The sequence below is a fragment of the Miscanthus floridulus genome, chromosome 6 (assembly GCF_019320115.1).
Source record: "Miscanthus floridulus cultivar M001 chromosome 6, ASM1932011v1, whole genome shotgun sequence".
NCBI classification, from domain to species: domain Eukaryota; kingdom Viridiplantae; phylum Streptophyta; class Magnoliopsida; order Poales; family Poaceae; genus Miscanthus; species Miscanthus floridulus.
This window is the reverse complement of record NC_089585.1, coordinates 69687782-69711434: the sequence shown is the minus strand read 5'-3', so window position 1 is coordinate 69711434 and position 23653 is coordinate 69687782. Positions and strand designations below refer to the sequence as shown.

General features: G+C 41.2%; 1 non-coding gene across 1 annotated transcript; it reads right to left on the bottom strand.

The window, feature by feature from the left end:
• Positions 1-4231: 4231 nt before the first annotated feature.
• Positions 4232-4340, bottom strand: LOC136462004 (small nucleolar RNA R71). Its single transcript, XR_010760534.1, has one exon. It is a non-coding gene; the product is annotated as a small nucleolar RNA R71 (small nucleolar RNA).
• Positions 4341-23653: the final 19313 nt, after the last annotated feature.

Here is a 23653-nt window from a genome sequence, read left to right as displayed (position 1 = left end):
GTTTAGGAGACGGAATATCTATCTCTAGGAATTTTCTAGCTTCTTTCTAGAATTTAATTCCTACCTCCTTCACCTTAATCTTTATGTTCCAAGGTTTCAACAATATTTTTATGAGCTCCAAATACTTTATTTGGATTCATCATGTTTCAAAGTGTCTTTGGGAATTTTCCTCGAATTTTTGGAGTTTTCAGAGTATTTTTGTTGCTTAAATGTCAATTGTGGACTTTTTTAGAATTATTTTATTCATGAAATTAATTAATTCCAAAAATAATAAATCTCTCATTTTTTTCAACACTCAAAACTCATGTGCAATAATCCTAATAAATCCTAAAGGCCCATGCATTTATTTGCTAATGAGCTTTAATGATTATTTAGGCCCATTAGTAAATGTGGAGGGTGCAATACCAATTAGTACCATATTGCTAGTTGATGTTGATGTGGGGAGTTTTTCTCCCAATAAATATGTACCAACCCCTTAGGTAAAGCACACCAAAACTACGATAAAGGGAGGCCCTAGTTTGGGAAATCCCTCATGTAGTAAATTAGATTTTTCTCCTCCTCTCGTCGTCGCCGCCACGCTGCCAGCACGGTCATCCTCACTGCTTCTCGGCCATCGGTAAGTGCCCCACGCAACACTCTTGTTCCATCTATCTTCTATGTTTCTCCGGCAAGCCTCCCTGGCCACCATTTCTTTATATCCAACTGCCAAAGTTATGCTACATATTTGCATGGCCCTATACATCAGTACATGCCAACCATGTTCTATACCGCATACACAAGCAAGCTCACCACAATCTTACCTGTTGCAAGTTACGTGTCGGTCGCCATATAAGCATGTATATCCTTTATATTTTGGTTAAGCTCTTAAAGCCGTGCACCGTGTGTGCTTCGTGCCCTGCTCTAGTTAGTTGTTCAGATTAGCTTGATGACATCACGTATATGTTTTGTGGCTATTTTTCTTTAAAAAATAAATTCAGAAATACAATGGAAATACACATATACATCCAATCATCCTGAGCCTTCCATTTTTAGATCAACGCTTTAGATTAGAAGGTACCCTTCGCTGGCCTTTTTGCTAAAGAGGCCCTCAACTTCCAGCATATTCCACTAGCCGTCCAGACTAAGATTAAAATCAGATTTTGATTTATTCTGAAAATAAAATTCTAGGTGTTTACAAAACTGCCACTATCTTGTTTAGACCATATCTTCTATGTTTTAGCCCCGTTTTGACCCATTCAAGTTGCAATAGATTCATTACGACATAATCTACACGTTAGTAACAATGTTTACCATGTCTCTAGCTCTAGAATTTTTATGGTTTAAATTCTAACTTAAACAATGATTATGCATCTAGTTATAAATAAAATATGATTAATTTTACTTTAGTTTTCTAGTTCAAATATAAATTTAACGCAATTCGATTTAGATCTTTCTTTGAAATATCTTATACATGTTTTATATAATTATTAAAACAAATGAAGCCTATAGTTTTCTTTTTAAAGGAAATCTTTCAGTAGCCGTTTCTTTTCAACCGTAGCTCCAATTAGTGCATCTGTGTGTTCATAGCGAGACATAGATTCGTCTTACAAACTTCTCATCTTGATTTTATGATTGGTGTCCTATTCTAATTTAGATCTATTGTTTGCTTCATGTATGATTGTATGGATGCTTGTGTGGTGCTTTATGATTATGTCCAGCCAGTAAGATATACGTGGTGAATTAAGAAGCAGATCTTTGAAGTTTTGGACTTGAAGAAGGATCTAAGTTTAGGGTAAGTATATCATGGTATCTTCTTTGTTGTCCTATACACCTTTAATCATTTAATTCATACTGCATGTGTCTAGCTTGACTGCCACTAGAGATCTCCTAGTACTTTGTTACCTTGTACCTTGATACTTTTGGGTTATTGCATTCGGTAGTATGATGCTAGTGCTCAACTACAACTATAATCTTGTAACTTGACTAATGTAATATGCAATAAACATTAAAAGATGTTTTTTAGCAACATGGAACAAGGGGGCTAGAGCATTGGGCTATTTTATGGTGCTCTGGATTCCTCTCCCTAAGGACTTATCTGTAAGTGATCATTCAGGACTTATAGTACAACTATGAGGGCTATATGGCTCTAGCTTTAGCTCAGTATGAGGACGTTTTCTAGATCGTTATAGGTTACCTTTATTGGCGTAAGAATGGCTTGATGAATCAGGTATAGAACAACATCTATCCCCTTGTGTATAGGCTACGTGTCATTGTGCCATCGAGAAGGGGATTCCTACATCTATTTGCCGAGTGAATCTAATGGCCCTAAATTGTTAGACGAACCTTTGAAAGGCTTCATAGTGAACCCTATCGACCTTCCTTGGAAGTGGGTCAAGAGATTAGTTACCTCAGGCGAAAAGGTAAATCATGACTCATAGTGAAAGTCTACAACCTCTGTAGAGTGTAAAACTAGTATATCAGCCGTGCTCACGGTCACGAGCGGCCTTGAAACCCTTATGGGATAGATGATCACTAATGGTTAACTATTTATGCTATTCATTATTCATGTTTACCTAATCATGTGTTTGTGGGCTTATGATAACTTTGTTGCACCCAATTGCTAAAAGATGACTCATTAAAAGCTAATCGCAGTTAAACCAGTGTCAACCTTTTGAGCCTCATGAACCCATGTTATATTTGTTGAGTACGACATGTACTTACACTTGCTTTACTTTTCAAATATTTGGATGAAAATCCTGGATGGGTACTAGATTGCTAGAGTTTGGAGGAATTAGGCTTTTGATCAACCAGTCAGTTGTCCCTATGGAATTGGAGTCTTCACTCAAAGATTGGAGTTATCTATCCGCTATTTGTTGTCTAAGGTTATAACCTTTATACTAAGTATGTTATATATTGAGCATTGTCTTTTGATATTATCCTTATTTATAGCTATATGTGAGATTTGACTTCTTGGGCTCACATATGGTGCATATCTGGTTTTGTTCTTAAAATCGGATGCTACATTATTTAGTACTTTATTCTAGTATTGCTTGCCTTACTTAAGTACTTAGTCATTAGTGTTCATCATTAGTGAGCTTAGGTGCTTATTGTTTGGCATTAGTAGCATAGGTTATCTTATTATTAGTAGTCTTTTGTTAGTACCGGTTCCACTATCTAGTTATGGTGCTTTGATCTCATTTCATCAGAGCTCAGATCAAAGTAGTAAGTTTATAGATTAGGTGTTGTGCTTAGGCTATAGATTATCTATGGATATGGCTAGGCCTTCGGATAGATTGGGGTAGGTGGCAAGTGGTGACAGCCTTGTTCGTCCTCTATATTCCCCAATATTGGGTCTAGTTATTAAATCGTAGGGCTCATGGCAGACCTTGTCTATCTAACTCTCCTAGTTGGTAGGTGGGTTGTGCCCTAAAGTACTATCGCATTTGTCCTAGTTATTTATATTCCCTTAGTTACTAGAAAGATAAATCACTCGCTCTCCCACCTAGCTATCTCTGGTTAGCTTGTTAATAGTAGTTAGTTTAGGTAATTTATCCTCATCCTTCACTATCGTCTACCTACCTAGGATGAACATAGAACCTACCTTTAGCAAATCCTAGTCCTGTATAGATTCTAGCCTTTCACCTTCCTATGGGATAAATTATAAATTTGACACTCGGTACTCACCGAGCGAAGTGCTACGCGATAGTTCTGTGCACTTGCGGAATCCTTTAACCGTCGTTAAGAAATATCAACATGCATTTCTGGTGCTGTTGTCAGGGAAGGCAACTGGCATCAAATTTATAAGGCTGAATTTGTTAGCTAGGTTGTTTTTAGTTATCCTAAGTAGTTTATCCTTTTTCCTTATATCCTATCACTACCCTACACGATCATGGGCGATAAGTCCATTCATGATTTTTCTACACCCTCTGCTGCTAATGTAGCCACTGGACCCAATGTTATCAATGGGGACATTAACTTTGAGCTTAAGCCAGCATTAATTATGATGGTTCAAACTAGTCTATTATGTGGGAAAGCCCACGAGGATGCAAATGCCCACCTCTAACATTTCTTGGAGATTTGTGGCACATTCACCATTAAGGGAGTGAGTCAAGAGGCTATACGTCTTCTCCTTTTCCCCTTCTCTTTGTTAGGAAAGGCTAAGCAATGATTTTACTCTAACCGCAATGTTGTAGATCCATGGGACAAGTGTTCCAATGCTTTCATAGTTAAGTTTTTCCTATGGGGAAGACTAATGCTCTGCGTAATAAAATCTCTAGTTTTCAACAACTAGCAGATGAGTTGATTCTCGAGGCTTGGGAATGAATGCAGGAGTATGTCTCTGTATGCCCACACCATGGCATGGAAGATTGGCTTTTTATCCTGAAAGGATCAAGATGCCCAAGAGGAGGGGTGAATTGGGCTAATTCCAAAATTCTCTACAATAATTAAGCCATACACTTAACCCACTTCACCCCTTGTGCCTAGAATGTGTCTCTATTGTTTTACCGCACAAAAGTTTTGCAACTTAAGTTCCAATCCTACTCTAGCATGGCAATTCTAAGAATGTAAAGACAAGAAATGAATTGCTCAAATGTAAATGCTTAAAGTAAAGAGAGAGAAAGGAACATGGTGATGTTTTGCTGAGGTATCAGAGAGTCACCACTCCCCATCAGTCCTCGTTGGAGCACCCGCACAAGGGTGTAGCTCCCCCTTGATCCGCACAAGGATCAAGTGCTCTCTATGGGCTGATTCTTCGACACTCCATCACGATGAATCGCCAACAACTGCCCATAGCTTGAGTTGGGTCATCCACAAGCTCCGTCGGTTGATCACCAAACTTCCAATCACCACCGAGCCATCTAGGTGATGGCGATCACCAAGAGTAACAAGCACAAACTCTCACTTGACCACGACAAGCCTAATGAGAAGGGGTGGATGCACACTTGCTACTCTCCTTACACTAATGAGGCCTTAATCTTGGATTCTCAAATCTCAATCACCTCACTAGGCTCTTGCTCTCCTTTGCACTCGCAAGGGTGTTTTTGAGCTTAACAAATGGGCAAGAGACCTCCATTGGATGAGTGGAGTAAGTATTTATACCCCCTCATTCAAAACATAATGTTTGGAGGCTGAGTCATTGTAACACCTCGGGTGTTAGCCTTGCATAACTTGACTTGCATAACATGAGCATGATCATTAAGCATTCATAAACAAGCATTTACAATTGAAACATTGGATTGAAACATCTGCAACGTTTGCTTGTTATCGCATGTTTCTTAAACATATGTAACTTTTCTCGTTATTTCATGTCTCCATGTGTCTATGCATATTATCATGAGTGGACACATGTACTTGGTGGATGTGAGTCACAAAAATATATAGCAACACCTAGGTTAGCAAATAGGACTTTGTTCATGGTCACCTTTCATGAACCAACACTTAAGCTTTCATGTGATTACACTAACTAGCTCTATGAGTGACTACTACATGAAATGATTAAATGACCTTGCAAATTGCTTAAACATGTTTAGAGTATCATTATGAACAACTTTGATATTCATGGTTAGGGGTAAAAAGGTCATTAAGCCATGCTTTGATGTGTATCATCATTTAAATGTGATATGTTTGACCAAGTTTGAACTAGGTCTTAGAGACCTTACATGGAGGAGCTCACTAAAGCAAAGTTGTAGTATTTGACATAAGAAACAACTTTTATTTTTGGGTCATTGACTGATTTAGCTTCTAACATGCTTGAATTGGTCCCACAAAAATCAGCAAAATCAAGATTTCAACACTTAAGAAATTTTTTCTAAGTCTTGTACCCTAACCGTGCTGACAGCCGACCTTGGGGGTGATCTAACTTGAATTTGGTTGCGAATTAGAACATGGTTCCTTGACAAGAGTGGTAGCTGGTACATGGTTCTACAAATCCTATTCAGACTATTTATACTTTAGAGCCACGGATTAGCAGTTAAATGGACGACAAAACTCGTCGTCAGGCTCGGCATTGCGTTAACTGAATGAACTGAATCGATGCATTCAGTGGCCGACCGGCTCAGAGCTGAGCCGCCGTGTGGCACGGGAACTAGCCGCGCGTCGCTGGCGTTCTGCCCAGTGTGGCAGTGACGAGCCAGAGCACGGCTTTAACACTGCCAGCGCCCGCCCGACCCCTCCCACGCTACATTTTTCATTCCTCGGCTCCTCCTTTGTCCTTGTGCGCAGCCGCTGAGCTCCCGCAGCATCGAGAGCCTCCGCCGTCGCCATAGCCAACGCCAGCTCGCCCTTGTCACTTCTCCACCACTGCAATGCCTCCACCAGTGCCCTTGTGACTCACTGCCTCCACCTGCGCTCGCTGACCACACTTGGTAAGCCACAGCAACGCGCACGACCTCGCCAGAGCTCCGCCGCCAACCCTGTCACCGTGGCCACATCGCCACTGACCACCCTAAGCCACGATAGGGCACTAGCTAGGTCCGCCGTAGCTCAGTGATGCTCGGCGTAGCATTCGATCGAGTTGCCGTAGCCTCCACCGGTGCCTCGCCGTCGTCCAGCACCACTGCTCCGCCATGAGCGCCGCCGCTGTTGCTAGCACCGACAAGCAATCCCACCAAGTAGATGGTTGTGTGCACAAAGTCGAGTAGAACATCTGGTGAAGACGTCACCGTCGGCGAACTCATCGCCGTTGAGTTCTGGCCACGCCAGTAGAGTAGCGCCGCCGGCTCTGTTTTCATCTCAATGACATGTGGGGTCCCCTGACCAGCGGGTCCCACCGGTCAGCGACTGTTAGAGTGTGGGATAGCTCATTTGATTCTAGTTTTTGAATTCTTTTGTGATTTTTATATCTTTAGTTTGGTAGCTTCAAAAATTGGGAAATAAATTTGGTTATGATCCTTAGGAAGGTTAGTATTTAGGAAAAATATATTCTTGACACTTATAGTAGAAATTTTTGGAGATTTAAATAGAGATTTGAAATGTATTTTTGAATGCATGCAAATTTGTTTATTTTATATCTAGAGTTCCTGTGCTCAAAAAATTATGAAATTTTTGTGGTAAGCTATACTTGTCATGTATGAACTCTGGTAAAAATTTGGAGATCAGTGCATGTGGAGATTTATAGTTATAGATTTTTCTTTTATAAATAGTTAATCCTTGTATGAATTTTTATAAATTAATTATGAATCCAAAATTCATGAAATTTGTTGAAAGTAATCCTAGTACCATAAGGATGCTAAGAAAAATAGGAAATATATTTCTTGACACTTTTCACTAGGATTTTCTATTTATGCTACTTTAAGCCTTTCTGTCTTGTCATTTTTATATAGAGTGTTTTATTGAATAAAATGTCATGAAACTTTTACAGTAGTCCTTTGATAGCATTAGTAAAGCACTGTAAATTTTTAAGAATTTTTTATGCACATTTGATATATATTTATTATTTAACCTATGTATCCAAATAAAATAATAAAGGCATATAAAGAAATAGTTTAGGCTTCACCATTATATTTTCTTGGATGTATTTGGTATGCTTAAACTGTTGGTAGACTTCGTGTTGTTAAACTTTGAATGATTACATGAAGTAGAAATATTGTTACATTGTAATGTGAATTAGATTAGTTTCCTGACAGATTCTGTAGTTTGATAAGTTGCATGATAGGGATGATGTTTTCTGTAAAAATGGTTAATAACAAAGTTGTAGATAATTTGATAAGCTTTCCAGAAAGTCTAGGATCACTGCATTTGGATTAGTAGAACTCCAGTTATGAGTGAAACAAGTAGCTGCTGTTTTGTGATATAGTTGATGCATTGTGGAAGTAGTTAATTAAATAATCGAGAGGAGATATGCACCTACTCAATAAACATGATGCACTTGTTAGCATATATGCATTCATAATACTTATGCCATATTCATGCATCTAGGATCGGAGGAAGAAATAACGTTGCTGGACTTTGAAGAAGCAGAGGAAGGGGACCCGTAGGAGAATCCGCAAGCCGCAGCTCCCAAAGGCGCGGAGCAGAATCCTGAAGAGCTTCTGGAGTGCCCTGACCACCGCCCTACTTCCTTTCTATGAGGCAATCCCCGGAGCATTCTAAGTCTTCCAGTATTTTACAAATGTTTACTTAAGTACTTATGATTGATGCATTTGGTTATAAGAATTGAATGGAACCACTTGATGCATATAAATTCCTTGTCCAGATATTGCACCTTTAACCGGTATAGGTCCAGGACCGAATATATGCTTAGCCATGCTTAGACCGGTAGAAGTCGGGTGATGTCCTGTCACCTGCGAGATATAGGTGGATATCGGAGCACGGTTGGCTATATTTGCTATCGTGGAACAGAACCATGGTGATGAGTACAGGCCTGATCTTCTGAGAGGTAGCCGATAAGTTTGATTTGTGGAGATCTCGACGTTGGTGATCCAGCTTCAAATCAGACACGATTCGAACCCTGCAACCATTACACCACTGCTCCATTGGTTATCAACCAAGCACAACTTGATTGACCTCGCCAAGAAGGCTTTTCCTGCAAGCGAATCGAAGAGCACAAGCAAGAAGGTAAAACACACAATCTGAAATTGCAAATATGAATGACACGAATATCAATAAAGGATTCAAGAACTCGGTTCCAAAGGACTAATCGACACAGTGGAGGAGATCAAGAACGGGGGCCCTAGATCACTATAAAAGGATTTGTCACCACAGTTACAATGAACGATTCAGTTCCTCGATGGAAAACTAAACTCTAAACAAAACCCAATTGTGTAGCAGCGGCGGCAGCTGTGTTTATAGTCTAAGACTCGACCTAGGGTTGGGGACGGCCAGGGGTTGGGCGCCCACAACTTGGGCTTAAGGCCCGACACGATACATGGCCAAGTTGGCCCAAATAGGTGACGCAGCACCTTGCCGTGGTCACATAGAATGATCCACGGACCTTCTGGAGCTGGGACCAGATCCAAAACGACGGCGCCGTCGTCCCCTTTCCAACACATCCAAGAACGGCCCATTTTTATGTCGTATGAGGAAGTTATGACCGAAATAGTGATGATGTGTCTGCTGAATCTGAGGGCGACGTGGCAGCTGAGTTAGGAACGAATTGGAACTTGGGGAAGACCATGGTGTCGGTGTGTCCAGCATGGTGATGTCCTCATCACATGGGGTAAAAGAAAATCGAGACCAGGCAGGAGGTCGATAGAGAAGCAACAAGACATGGAGGTCTTGGGTGTGGATCTATCTCCGTCTGTGTCGATTAAGGACCGTACCGTTGTTGGCGCTTCTGACAAGATTGAACGCATGCCTCTCACTTAGCTGGCCGAATAACTCATTCTGACCGTGAAGCCGAGTAATTCAACTTAGGCCAAGACCCGTTCTGTTGTGCGTTCCTTCCGGGGAACGATCAGACTGAGCCCAAGGGCAGGCTAGGCCTGAACGTCCTGGCATCTGGTGTTCCAGATTGTGCGGCATGGTATGGACCCACGAAATGTGTACCTGAGTTGTACCAAAGGTGACCTAAGGCTATCATGGCTGGTAGACCTAGGTTTGTGTTAGGAATAAATTCCCAGCTGGTTGAAATCGATTCAAATCGCCGTCTCTCCTGGATAGTGAGAAACTTGGCTAGTCCCAACATCGTAGTAACTGTGTTATGAAACATGATGGTTCGGATGAATATGGAATTACAATACCTGCTATGGTTACTATTGTATGCTTTTAAATTGATATACCATATGTTTGGCACAGGATAGTTGCTAATCTATAAATGGATAGTTATAATTGACTTGATAAAGGAATCATAATTGTACAATGAGTCAATTGCCTTTTTCGCAAAATGTTGTCAAGTTACATCCACTTATACAGCCTTGCATAATCCTTGGAGTCATTTTATTTCTGGTTCATGACGGGTAAGTCTAGCTGAGTACCTTCTCATACTCAGGGTTTTATTTCCCATTGTTGCAGATGGCACTGTGTATCATGGTTATTGCAAGAGTTGCTTCTATCCCGCCGTGGATGAGGAGTAAGCCTTGGGCAGGCTTCTTTATTAATCCCTATCTTTGCTTTTGTGGACTGTGATCCTACTTGGCACTGTATCCAACTACGTTGGAAACTTTATTTTCGAACTTAATTGCTTCCACTTTATTCTATCAAACTCAGTTTGTAATAACTTTTATTCGTACTCTGATGATGAAATGTATCTGTGAACTTATGTAATATGTGGCATGTATGTTGAATCATGTGTGATCTTGGTTGTTGTAAATCATTTATCGAGACCCATCGTGGTACTCAATGGACTACCGGGTTTATATGGGTTCAAGTATGGCAGTGCGACCGCTTGCGGGCTGCCATTGTACTTGTACTCTTATAAATTGGTCGGTTCTGCAACAGCTGGTATCAGAGCAAGATTCAACGTTAATTGTCACATGTGTATTTAAAACAAAAGTTTTTGTTTTACAAACACCCTTCTCTAGCAACTAATAGTTATATAATAGGTATTTGAAATCTAAAGTGTGCCAATGATCACTTTCCTTATGCACAAATTAAGGACTATTAGGTGGCTATTTAAGTACTAACATGGGGGTTTTTACTTCGTCGTCTATACGGCGTGCTATTGTATGGATGCCATTCACTTGAGTGGTAATGTATGGATCAATTGCCTCTACTCATGATTTGGAGTTAGCAGCTGTGGTTCATGCATTAAAGATCTAGAGACATTATTTGATTGGGCATAAGAGTGATATCTTTACCGATCATAAGAGTTTGAAGTACATATTCACTCAGACGGATCTAAATTTGAGACAACATCGTTGGTTGGAGTTAATCAAGGATTATGATCTAGAAGTGCACTATCATCCTGGTAAGGCAAATGTTATGGCCGATGCTCTTAGCAGAAAGAGATATGACGCTAATTTTAAAAAGGGACCTGAGTCAGAGAAGTTATGTGAAGAGTTGAAACACTTGAATCTTGGTATAGTTGCAAATATTATGGAGGTAGAAGTGACTCCTACGTTAGAGCAAGAGATACGTAGAGGTTAGTTAGAGGATGAGAAGTTAAAAGAGATCGCAGAGAATGTAGTGATTGGGAAAGCACCCAGATTCACTATAGATGAGAATAGAACGTTGTGGTTTGGGAAAAGGATCTGTGTGCCTGAAGTGAAATCTATTCGTGATGCAATTCTGCGGGAGGCATATGAGTCAGCTTACTCTATTCATCCTAGAAGTACTAAGATGTATCTAGATCTTAAAGAAAAGTACTAGTGGTATGGATTAAAGAGAGATGTGGCTGAGTACGTAGCTTTGTGTGACACTTATCAGAGAGTGAAAGCTGAGCACCAGAGACCTACAGGATTGTTGCAACCAATGAAGATCCCAGAGTGGAAGTGGGAAGAAGTTGGTATGGACTTCATAGTAGGATTACCCCGTACCCAGAAAGGTTATGATTCGATATGGGTAATTGTGGATCGGTTGACTAAAGTTGCTCATTTCTTACCTGTTAAGACTACTTATAATGGGCCAAAATTAGCAGAGCTATACATGGAAAGAATAGTGTGTCTACATGGGGTTCCAAAGAAAATTGTGTCTGATAGAGGATCATAGTTTACCTCTCACTTTTGGAAACAAATCCATAGTTCCTTGGGTACAGCGTTGAACTTCAGTACTGCTTATCATCCTCAGATAGATGGGCAAATAGAAAGACTTAATCAGATACTAGAAGACATATTGAGAGCTTGTGCTTTGCAGTATGGTACTAGTTGGGATAAAAGTTTACCATATGCAGAATTCTCCTACAATAATAGCTACCAGAATAGTCTGAAGATGGCACCGTTTGAAGCTTTGTATGGTCGTAAGTGTAGAACACCATTGTTTTGGAATCAAATGGGGGAAAGTCAAGTCTTTGGACCAGATGTGCTTAGAAACGCTGAAGACCAAGTCAGAATGATTAGAGAGAACCTTAGAGTGGCACAAACTCGTCAGAAGAGTTATGCAGATAATCGAAGGAGAGAATTAGTTTTTGAAGAAGGAGATTATGTGTACTTGAAGGTGTCACCAGTGAGGAGTGTAAAAAGGTTTAACCTGAAAGGAAAGTTAGCACCAAGGTATGTTGGTCCTTTCAAAATTCTAAAGAGACGTGGAGAAGTGGCGTATCAGTTGGAGTTGCCTGATAGTTTATCAGGAGTGCATGATGTGTTCCATGTGTCTCAGCTTAAGAAGTGTTTGCGTGTACCAAAAGAACAAATACCACTAGAGGAACTCACTATGAAAGATGATCTTACTTATGAAGAGTTTCCGGTAAAGATTTTAGAGACAGCAGAAAGGGTTACAAGGAGCAGAATTATTAAGATGTGCAAGGTTCAGTGGAATCGGTATTCGGAAGCAGAGGCAACATGGGAAAGAGAAGATGAGTTGAGGAAGACGTACCCGCAGTTGTTTGAGTAAGCACAGCTTGATCTCGAGGACGAGATTCTCTTAAGGGGGGTAGAATTGTAACACCCTAAAATTTGAATAAATTTAAATTGGCTAAATTGGTTTATTTTTATTTATGTGAGCATTTAACCTAGGCCAAATAATAAATTTATAAAAATAAAATCAATCTCAAAGTTAGATACATGCTTGAGCATTCATGCTGGTGCATACTTTTTATTGTCATGATTGGCTTTTAACCAAAAATTCAAAAGGAATTCAAATCTATTTGAAAATAGATTCAAAAGTTTGAAAAATAAAAAGAAAAAGGGAAACCCTCACACTGCCTTGCTTCTGGCCCAGCGCGCCAGCAGGCCCATCCGGCTCCTTCCTCCTTCGTTGGCCGAGACGGCCAGCCTAGCTCACTGCAGCCCACGGCAGCGCGAAGCCAACCCGCCTCCTTGTGCCACCGACAGTTGGGGCCCACACCCTTCTTCCTCCTCTGACTCAGCGCTGAGCCGGACTCGACCCCGACTCGGACACCGACCGTGCGCCAATCCGTGCCTGGGCGTTCGCGCCACGCCCTGCCCCTATAAATGCCTAAGGCCACGTCCGTAATGCCCTTGCAACCCTAAGCGTAACCGCCGCCTTTGCTCACGCGTACAAGATCGCAGCAAGCCACTACCCTAGCCGCCATTGCCGTCTTCTGCCGTCGCGAGCCACCTTCTGACCTCGCGCCACCTCCGTCTCCATCTTCTAACTGGGTGAGCTCGCCTTGCCCTCCTCTGTCGAATGGTACCAGTCCCATGTGTTTTTGTGCACTCGTTCACCCAAACCACGAGCTCTGGCGAGCTCGGTCGTCGCCGTTCATGTCGGCCGCCACCTCCCCCTTTTTCTCCAGTCGGTAGCGCCGCCCGCACCCTCCCGGTCTAATCTGGACCACCCAGATTGGATCTAGTGGCCGCAGACAGCTGGTACCCCTTTGGGTGCTCATTTGGCTAAAGAACCCCTGGTGGACTCTATAATGGAACCCACCGTCCTTTACGCTTTCAGATTTTTATGTTTTCTCTTCTGGAAAGCGTATTTCTCATTTAACAGATTCAAAATCAAGTTCCATTTAATTACAGTTTTGCCACTACCTTTAATTGCTCATAACTTATTCGTTTTAACTCCAAATTGAACCGTTCAACTTGCGTTAGATTCATCTTTTCGAGATCTATCTGTTCATATAATTTATCACCATGTTTTTGAACTTTAAATTTCGAGTTTAGATTTAATCTATTTCTTTAATAGGAAAACTTGTTTTAATCCTAACTTTCTCGTTGTAACTCCGTTTTTCGTGATCTTCGCGTCTGTGTGATCGTAGCAACGTGTAGAATAGTTTTATGAACTTTTCAAAACTGTTTGTCTCTATTGGTGTACTATTCTAATTAAATTTATTTGTTTGCCTCGTGTATGATTGCTCGGATGATTGTATGTTGCTGCTTGGTGTTGTTGATCGAGTTCAGATGGTGAGGTTTACGTTGGCAATCAAGAGAACTTCTATGACCAGCAAGACCAGCAAGACTTTCAGGAGAATTCTGATCAAGGCAAGTATAGCTAAGGACCTTCCTTGTTGTCCTATTCATGAGATGCACTAAAATTCATTTGCATGTGTCCACTTTGTTATCCTATGTAGATATCCTAGAATTTGATCTTGAATACCTTGAAACCTGGATTTATGCATTTGGGTAGTGTATGCTAGCGCTAAACAATAACCATGATCTTGATACTTGACTGATAATTGAGCTTTAAACAATTTAAGATGACTTGTTAGCAATGACAGGAGGGTTTAATTCCCTCTCCTCAAGGACTTGTTTGTAAGTGATCATCCAGGACTTATAGTACAGCTATGAGGGCTACATGGCTCTGGCTTTAGTTGCTTGGGAGACCTCTTCTAGCTGGCTTAGAGGATACTACGAGTCGGGTATAGGACAACCTCTGTCCTGTTGTGCCTTGCTATGGAAGCGGCCTTTTATTTTCTTTGGAAGGGGGGTTCCTATATCTGATGACCCTATGGCCCTTCCCGGTTAGACGAACTTCTGAGTAGCTTTATGTGGTTTTCAGTGTCTAGGTGTAATTAACCAATGCACTTGTAAAACCATGACTCACAGTGAAAGTGTACACCTCTGCGTAGAGTTAATAAACTGGTATACTAGCCGTGCTCACGGTCATGAGCGGCCAAGGGATTCTTACACCATAAATGAGCTCTTGTTTAATTGTGCTTTACTAAGTCTTCTTTAAGCTAATTGTTGTCTCAGTATAATGATCATGTGTTATGGGAATTATGGTACTACCTTGTTGCTAATAAATGCTAAACTTGATCATACACATAAAAGCTACTTGCAGTTCAACCAGTGTCAGCTATTTGAGCCTCATGAACCCTTAGTTATCTTGTTAAGTACGACATGTACTTATGCCTTGCTTTATCTTTTATATTGGAAAAATCCCGGATGGGTAACAGATCAAGATTGGATTGAAGATTATCGTGATGAGTATTAGGCTTGGTGTTCACTAGTTGACGTCCCTGCTGGAGCTTCTGCAAGAGAGTTATCTTAGTAGTTATTATATTTATGTTTGAGACTATGTGTTGAATATTTATTCGCTATGTAATAAACATTATGTTGGTACAATTCACAATTTGTCCACTTATGTGTGCGACCGTTCCTGGGGTGCACATAAGACTTTTATACATCCTCTTTTGTTCTTAAATTGGGGTGTGACAAGTGCCCGATCAGTTACCCGATCCTGACGAGCGTCCGATCAGCACTGACTGGACGCGTTTGATCAGGAAACTCCCTCTCTAGAACCTCTCTGGAGTTGACCAGACTCAGACACCCAGTGTCCAGTCACTTTTCACTCAGCGTCCGGTCGCAACCCGATGGCTCTTGTTGGTTAAATGAACTGACTGGACTCACCCTTCAGCGTCCAGTCACAACTAGACCAGCATCCGGTCAGACATTTGACCCTCCATTCACTTCCAACTCAAAATCATATATGAATGAAGTTTGCTCCAATTGATCTTAGGGCTACTCCTGAGCTACCTAGTGCTAGATTTGATAAGTGTGCACCACACCTAACCCACTAGACTCACCTAGGTCAAGCTACTAGTGCATACCCCCTTAATAGTATGGCCAAAGGAAAAACAAAGTCCTAAACTACTCTAAGTGTCTCTTCAACACCATATGACACTTAGAACTAGTCCATCCTTAACCTTGTCGTCCATCCTTTGAAAACCAAAATGATTTCCATCATAGGGGCATGACAACCATGATTGCCCAATCAATTGCCATTACCATGACCTAATTTAAATTGCCTCTGTAAAACACACGTTAGTCATAGTAATCTCATATTGTCATTAATCACCGAAACCCAACTAGGGGCCTAGATTCTTTCAGATCTAGAACTTGTACCATGGATTAGTGCCATTAGATAGGATCCATTTAGATGCTGCTACCGGTAGTGCATTCTTTTCACTAAGAATTGTAGATGCAAAGACACTAATCTAGAAGATGGTCTCCAATCAAGGATGGAGCGACGATTGACTCTAACCCCGTAAATGAGGTAAGCATTCAATTAAAGAAATTGACATGCTTGCAGCTAAGATGGATCTACTCGTGAAGCGAGTGGAACATTATGAGAAGGTGAGTGCCCAAGAGACACTCAAAGCCATGGATTCCCACATGACTTGCGAAGTCTGTGGAGATGTTGGGCATTCACGCAATTCTTGCCTCAAAACCCAAGAGGACCTCAACTTCGTTAACACCGACAATGGGTTCCGTCCACAACATCAAGGCTAGAATCAGCGCTCCAACAACCAAGGAGGTAACAATTATTACTCTTCTCGTTTGAACAATCAAAGTAATAATAGTTATGCTTTCTTGAAAGATCTTGTTTATAGCAATGGTAGAATGACTGATAGTATTAATAAGAAACTACATGCTCATGACAAGATGTTGGAAAACATAAATGTTAAATTGGATGAATTTTCTTTTGTCTTAAAGAATCAACTTAGCTTTAATAAGATGATAGAAACCCAATTAGCTCAAATTGTTGTTGTTATCCCATCCTATGAAATAGATAGAATTCCTAGCAAAACTGAGGGAACCATGGAGATAGCCAACCTTGTCACTGCAAGGTATGACTTCTCTAAGAATGGTTGGGGATTTCCTATTAAGAAAGGTGATCCTAGAAACTGAATCATTACTTGCTCCATAGGACCCCACACTTTTCATAATGCCATTTGTGATCTAGGGTCTAGTATTAACATCATGTCTAAGGAAACTTATGATAGATTGTTTTATACTCCCCTAGCTTCAACCTCAGTTTACTTGCAATTAGCTGATCAATCTATCTGTTATCTTGAGGGATAGCCACTGATTTATTAGTTAAAGTTAGGAGTGCTTATGTTCCTATAGATTTTATGATCTTAGACATGGGTAACGCCGAGGATACACCTTTAATCCTTGGTTGTCCTTTCCTTAATACTACAAATGCTTGCATATATGTGGCTTCTAGGAAAATCCAATTCCACTTTGCTGGATGAAAATAAATATTTGCTTTTGCCTTTGGACAACCCCTCTTTGATGAGAAACAGGTAAAGAAGAAGCATCCGAAGAGAATCAAGATGAAGAAACCAAAGCCGATTGAAGAACTGGAGAATCCTATCAAGAAGAAGAAGAATAGAAAGAAATGGTGTAAAAAGAAAGATCCATCCTCAAACTCGTCATCCCCTAATCCTAATCCTGACAAGGCCTCCAAGGTGGAACAATAGGAAACACCTCTGCCCAAGGATGAATGTCCTTGAGCCCAACAAAAGGGTAAGTTTTCTATTCCTTGCATTTATTTACCGCATTTCGTTAGTTGCATATCATTTTCAATAAAGTTGCTTTACATTGCTTGATAGGATAGATGCATTTAGCTACTCTATGTTAATAAATAAAGTTTGTAGTAGCTAATGCTTGATAGGATAGATATGCATTAAAAAAACACATATAAAAAAATAAATATTTAATATTAATGAATAAAATTTAGTAGCATCCCTGCTGAATAAGTTTGTAGTAGTTATAGGTTTAGCTAGTCATTTGTGCATTCTAGTAATATTAGTTAGTCAATAAAGGAAAGAATCAAAAGTGCCACCAGAAGACATTCCAACCTATGCAAAAGGCAAGCTTGAGGGAGATATCTCTCCCCACTCAGGTACAAAAATCTTAAACCCTCTCTTTACATACATGTTTGCTTTATGTTTCAATATTTATGATCATAGAATGTAAAAGAGGAGTGCCTTTAAATTTGTTCCAAGAAAAACTCTGCTCTAATAAAATGATGATAAAATTAATTGGAGATGATGAATAGTTGCTCTATGATACTTTGCAAAAGCTTGTCATACAACCTTATACTTTTTAAGTTTTGAGCATGATAAACTTAGAGTTCATCTTAAGTTGAATACTTTTGTGGGTTGCAAATGCTAGAACCAAGAATAGGCTTTTGTGAGATGTGTTGTAGTCATGATTAGAGTAAATCTTTAAACCTATCTAAGGAATAGTAAAGACAACCTGAAGATCTATTTTGCAAAATGCTAAAACTCTCTTGCTAGAAGTTCCTCAATGGTGATAAATTCCTACCAGAGCCAAATACTTACACATTCATACATGATAAAGCCACCATAAAAGTTGCTTGTTTGTTTTGAGCTTTTTCAAGCCTTGTTGATCTGAGTAGAGAAACTTTTCATGCTTTTTGAACAAGATCACGTACATCCACAAATTTATGCTATTCCTACACTAGGGATACGCATCCACATATGCATTCCATTTATTATTGCTCTATGAGAATCAAAGTTACCTCTCTAGCTATCTTACACCAAAAGATAGGCACGGGCTGCAGAAAAAAGAAAAAAATGAGAGAGAATAAAAGAGCAAAAAGCTCTAGTATTCAAAAAAGAAAGAAGAGAGAAAGAGAGTGAGAAAAAAGAAAGTAGTCGTGCCCTCTCAAAAGAAGCTAGAGAAGGGAAACTTCTCAAAGGAGTACCATTCCACCAAATATACCACACACATGCACCTCTTGATCAGTTTGTATGATTTGTTGCTCCTTGTGATCCAAGTGTTTGACTTAGCAATATATTCAATTCAAGAAAGCTATGCTTTTACCCCTACCTTGAGCTCCACATAAGCTTTAGGATAGAAATTAAGGCTAACATTCATGGCCTTGGTGAGGATTTCAAACACCATTGAGTGACTTGAGTGTACCATATGAGGAACTTAGGCAAGTTTTCTTTTAAAATCATTTGAAAACCTCCCGGAAGTTTGAGCTAAACCAAAGTAGGCAAAAAGTATCTATCTAGCTACACTCTCTTGCACCTGCTTGTATCAAGGTGAAAGCTATAAGCCCCACATTGCTAAGACTGATGGCAAAATTTCTAAGTGCTAACATGTTCAATTCAAGATATAGTATCTGTTTGTATATGAGTTTTTGTAGGGCGTTGCATTATACACAACTCCTGATCCAACAACTTATTCCATGCTAAATACGCATCTTTGCTGAGGACAGCAAAGGGGTAGCTTGGGGGAGCTTGTTGACGGTCACTAACACCTATTTTGACCATCAACATTCCACCCAAAAGTATGGAAAATTGTAACACCCAAGGTGTTTATCACTAATTAAGCAATGGGTTTGAGCTCAAACATTACATGTTAAGTGATGATGAAGGTGTCAAGATCAAATCTACAAGAGTGAGCTCCAACTTAAACTTGGACAACACACCCTTACTTACATGTGGACCCTTGTTAAGATTATGCAAGAGTAATGTTAAACATGCTTATTTCATGTACATTACATCAACACACATCCATCTTGACTAGTGGAAAAGTTTTAGGAAGTTTGGAGCTAAAAAGTCACATGAAATGATGAGTTCCATTCTTGCTTGAATTGCACTATTAAGTGAATGGAATTATAGGTCATCAACCAAACCTTGCTACCTTTCCCAATTGACTCTAATTGAACTCTACAACAAAAGTCATGAAGGGTTCGTGTTGAGCAAATGTCAAGAAAAGGTCTCAAATGGTCGAAAACCCTAATTCTAGGGTTTAACGAGATACTACATTGACCAAGATGAAGAACTGGTTTATGTACTAGATATGAAGTTTGATCTTTAATAAAAGTTGAAGATTGAGTGGAGTACAACAAACTTTATTTTTGGACCAAGAATTATTTCAACTCCTAACTGGCTCAAACAATGGCCTCAAGTTTGAATCAGTTGGTGTTTCTGGGCTCTAAATAATTCTAAGTCTGGAATTCATCGTCATTGACATTGGCATTTCGCGTTTGTAAGGAAAATGGACCCTAGGTCCATTTACTTTGGATTTTGGTGTTTGATGACAACACAACCAAATTGGCCTAATGAACTTGCAAGTGATTGTTTTGTAGTTCAATAGGATGCAAGACGTGACTTGGACAAAGGCGACATGATGATCTAATGATCAACACCTTAAGCAAGACCTTAGGAGCACAAGAGAAGACCCAAGATATCAAGCAAAGTCCAAGCATGAAGATAGGAACCAAGCCACACGCAAGATCATGAAGAAACGAGCTCAAAAGGTGACCGGATGCTGCCCCGGACGCTAGAGGAAAGCGACCGGATGCTTCGATCAGGAGGCTCAGCAACAGCAGCAGTGACTAGACACTAGATCGGACGCTGGTAGCAAACTGACTAGACGTAGGACAGTAGCGTCCGATCGAGTACAGAGAGGTTCCAGAGTGGTGAATTTTTGACCGGACGCGTCTGGTGGCATGTGACCGGACGTTGGCAGCGTTCGATCAGTTGTTCATGGCTCTAATGGTCGGGCTGGACATGTCTGATCAGGATGATTCCAGCATCTGGTTAGTAGCAGAAAAGCGAGACTTCGTCCCCAACGGCTACTTTCTCAGTGGGGCTTATAAATACAACCTCCAACCGGCCAAATGAGGTGTGTGGAGCTGAGGAAACATACCAAGGGTGTTGATACACCATTTTACTAATCTTCACATGCATAGTGCTTAGTGTTTTATTAGGTGATTAGTGTAGGTGCTTTGCGAAGTGCTTAGGTTGATTAGACCACCACTTATGCGCTTGCTCTAGGTTTAGGCCTAGTGTTTTGTGAGGTTTGCATACCTCTTACCACTCGATGCTTGCGAGCATCATTGTTGTACATCGGAGGGGCTTGTAGTCTTGTGAAATCACACCAACCGCATTTGTGGTGTGGCCGCCACCATGTACCAGAGGGAACAAGGCCCGCGGCGTATCGGCCAGAAGCTTGATAGTGAAGATGGCGGGGAGCATCCGGGAGAGGCATACCGAAAGGCACGTCAGAGACCCACCTGTCCGTGGGGAAGGCTGAGGCTATCCACAGAGTTACCCGACCGGGAGCTTAGCCCTTGAGAGAGATTCCTTGCGAGGGGCTCCAACGAGGACTAGGGCGAAGCTTGCGTGCTTCTTGATACATCGATAAAAATACCAGAGTCATCGACGGGAGTTTGCATATGTGGTAGAACCTCCTAAGTTATAGGACCCACATACACCTGTCATTGTCCAACGACCATTAACAACTATGCATATGTTCCTGGTAACTTAAAAAGTCTATCGGGTGTCCTCGGGGAACCCTGAATCATCTATGATTTCCGAGCAGGATCACATTACAAAGTCATTGCAGTAATACAACATTTATTCAAATATATACATCAGAGTAAATTAGCGGAAGTCTTACGATAACATGGTTTACAAACTAGTTGTTTCAAACTGAAAGCATCTAGGCCCCTAGTTGGATTTCGGTGATTAATGTCAATACAAGATTACTATGACTAACATGTGTTTTGCAGAGGCAATTAAGTTAGGTCATGGTAATGGAGATCGATTGGGCAATCGAGGTTGTCATGCCCCTACGATGGAAATCGTTTCAGTTTTTAAAGGATGGACGACAAGGTTAAGGATAACTAGTTCAAAGTGTCGATTGGAGTTGGAGCGACACTTAGAGTAGTTTAGGACTTTGTTTTTCCTTTGGCCGTACTATTAAGGGGGGTATGAATGGGTAGCTTGACCTAGTTGAGTCTAGTGAGTTAGGTGTGGTGCACACTTGTTAAAACTAGCTCTAGGTAGCTCCTATGAATGCCTAAGATCCTTTGGAGCAAACTTCATTCACATATGTTCGAAAGTTGGAAGTGAATGGAGGGTCAAACACTGACCGGACACTGGCTTCGGTGCGACCGGACGCTGGCCGCAGGGTTCGGTCAGTTCATTTGACCGTGAAGAACAAGTCTGGTGTGACCGGACGTTGGAAGGTCATGTGACTGGACGCTAAGGGCTAGCGTCCGGTCGACTCCAGTAAGGGTCCAGACTTGGGAAAGAGCGACCGGACGCGTTCGGTCAGTGGTGACTAGACCCTGAGTATCCAGTGTCCGGTCATTTACAGTAAGCATCCAAGAGCGACTAGACGCGTCCGGTCGGTACTGACCGGACCCTGATAGCGTCCGGTCATCACTTGAAAACTATTCGCGGGTTGAACTGACCGGAGCGTCCGGTCAAAACAATCGGAGCATCCGGTCATCCCGCAGAAGCTCATAACGGTTCGTTTTTTAGGCTTCCTTATAAATAGAAGCTCCACTCGTGAGTGGAGGAACTTTTGCTCATTCCATCAGCTGAGAAACACGTTTGTGAGTGCTAAGAAGAGCAAGGTCCTAGTGAGGTGTTTGTGATTTGAGAATCCAAGAGAGTAGCCTCACTAGCAAATCAAGAGTAGCAAAGTGTGCATCCATCTTCTCATTAGGCTTCGCGTGGTCAAGTGAGAGTTTGTGCTTGTTACTCTTGGTGATCGCCATCACCTAGACGGCTTGGTGGTGATTGGGAGTTTGGTGTTCACCCGGCGGAGCTTGTGGGTGACCCAACTCAAGTTGTGAGCGGCTTTGGGTGATTCACCACGACGGAGTGTCGAAGAATCAACCCGTAGAGAGCACTTGATCCTTGCGCAGATCAAGGGGGAGCTACACCCTTGTGCGGGTGCTCCAACAAGGACTAGTGGGGAGTGGTGACTCTCTGATACCTCAGCAAAACATCGCCGCGTTCCTTTCTCTCTCTATTTACTTTGAGCACTTACCTTGAGTATTTACTTTGAGCAATTCAATACTTGTTTTACATCCATAGAATTGCTTGCTAGAGTAAGTTTGGAACATAGGTTGCGAGTTCATTGTGCATTAGTTTAATAGAAACACTTTTCTAGGCACAAGGGGTTAATTGGGCTATCCGTAGGATTTGTTTATTGCAAGAGAATTTCGAATTAGCCCAATTCACCCCCCCCCCCTCTTGGGCATCTTGATCCTTTCAATTAGTATCAGAGCCTCGTGCTCACGTTTTTAAGCTTAATCGCTTAGAGCAAAGATGTCTCACGGGGATGGACCTCCTCCTATCTTTGAGGGAGATGATTTTCCATATTGGAAAATCTGCATGGAAGCGTACTCAGAAGCTCTAGACGTTGGAATACTTAGAGCCGCCTCTCAAGGGTTCCCAACACCTAAGAATGCCGCACAACTTCAAGGCGATGAAGTGAACTATGAAAAATGGAATGCAAAGGCTCGCAACACAATCTTTAGAGGCCTTTGCAAAGATGTGTTCAATCGTGTAAGGAACCACAAAGACGCCCATGCACTATGGTCGGACGTTTGTGCGCTCCATGAGGGAACCAAGAGTGAGCGTGAGGAACGCTATCATCTTGTAATTAAGAAACTAAACTCTTTTGAGATGTTTTCCAAAGAAAGTGCTAATGAGATGTATTCTCGTTTAAATGTTCTTGTAGAGGAAGTCAATGGGCTTGGACTTACTCAAATATCAACATCCGACGTTGTGAGAAAAATCTTAAGTGTCCTCCCCATTGACAAATATGGGCACATTGTGACCGTGCTACATCAAGGTGATCTTTCCGCCGCTACACCGACACAAATCTTAGGAAAGATCAATGCTCATGAGATGTACATGCACATCACACCACAAGATGGCTCATCCTCTACAAAGAAGAAAGAGAAGGACTTAGCATTCAAAGCTAGCCAAGATAAGGGCAAAGCAAGACTTGAGTATGAGAGCTCAAGTGATGAAGATGATGAAGAAAGCCTTGCTCTCATGGTGAAGAAGACCACCAAGATGCTAAAAAGGCTAAACAAGAGTGGCATCAAGTTTGACGGCAAGAAGAAGAAGTTCTTCACAAGCTCAAGAAGAAAGCCAATCTTC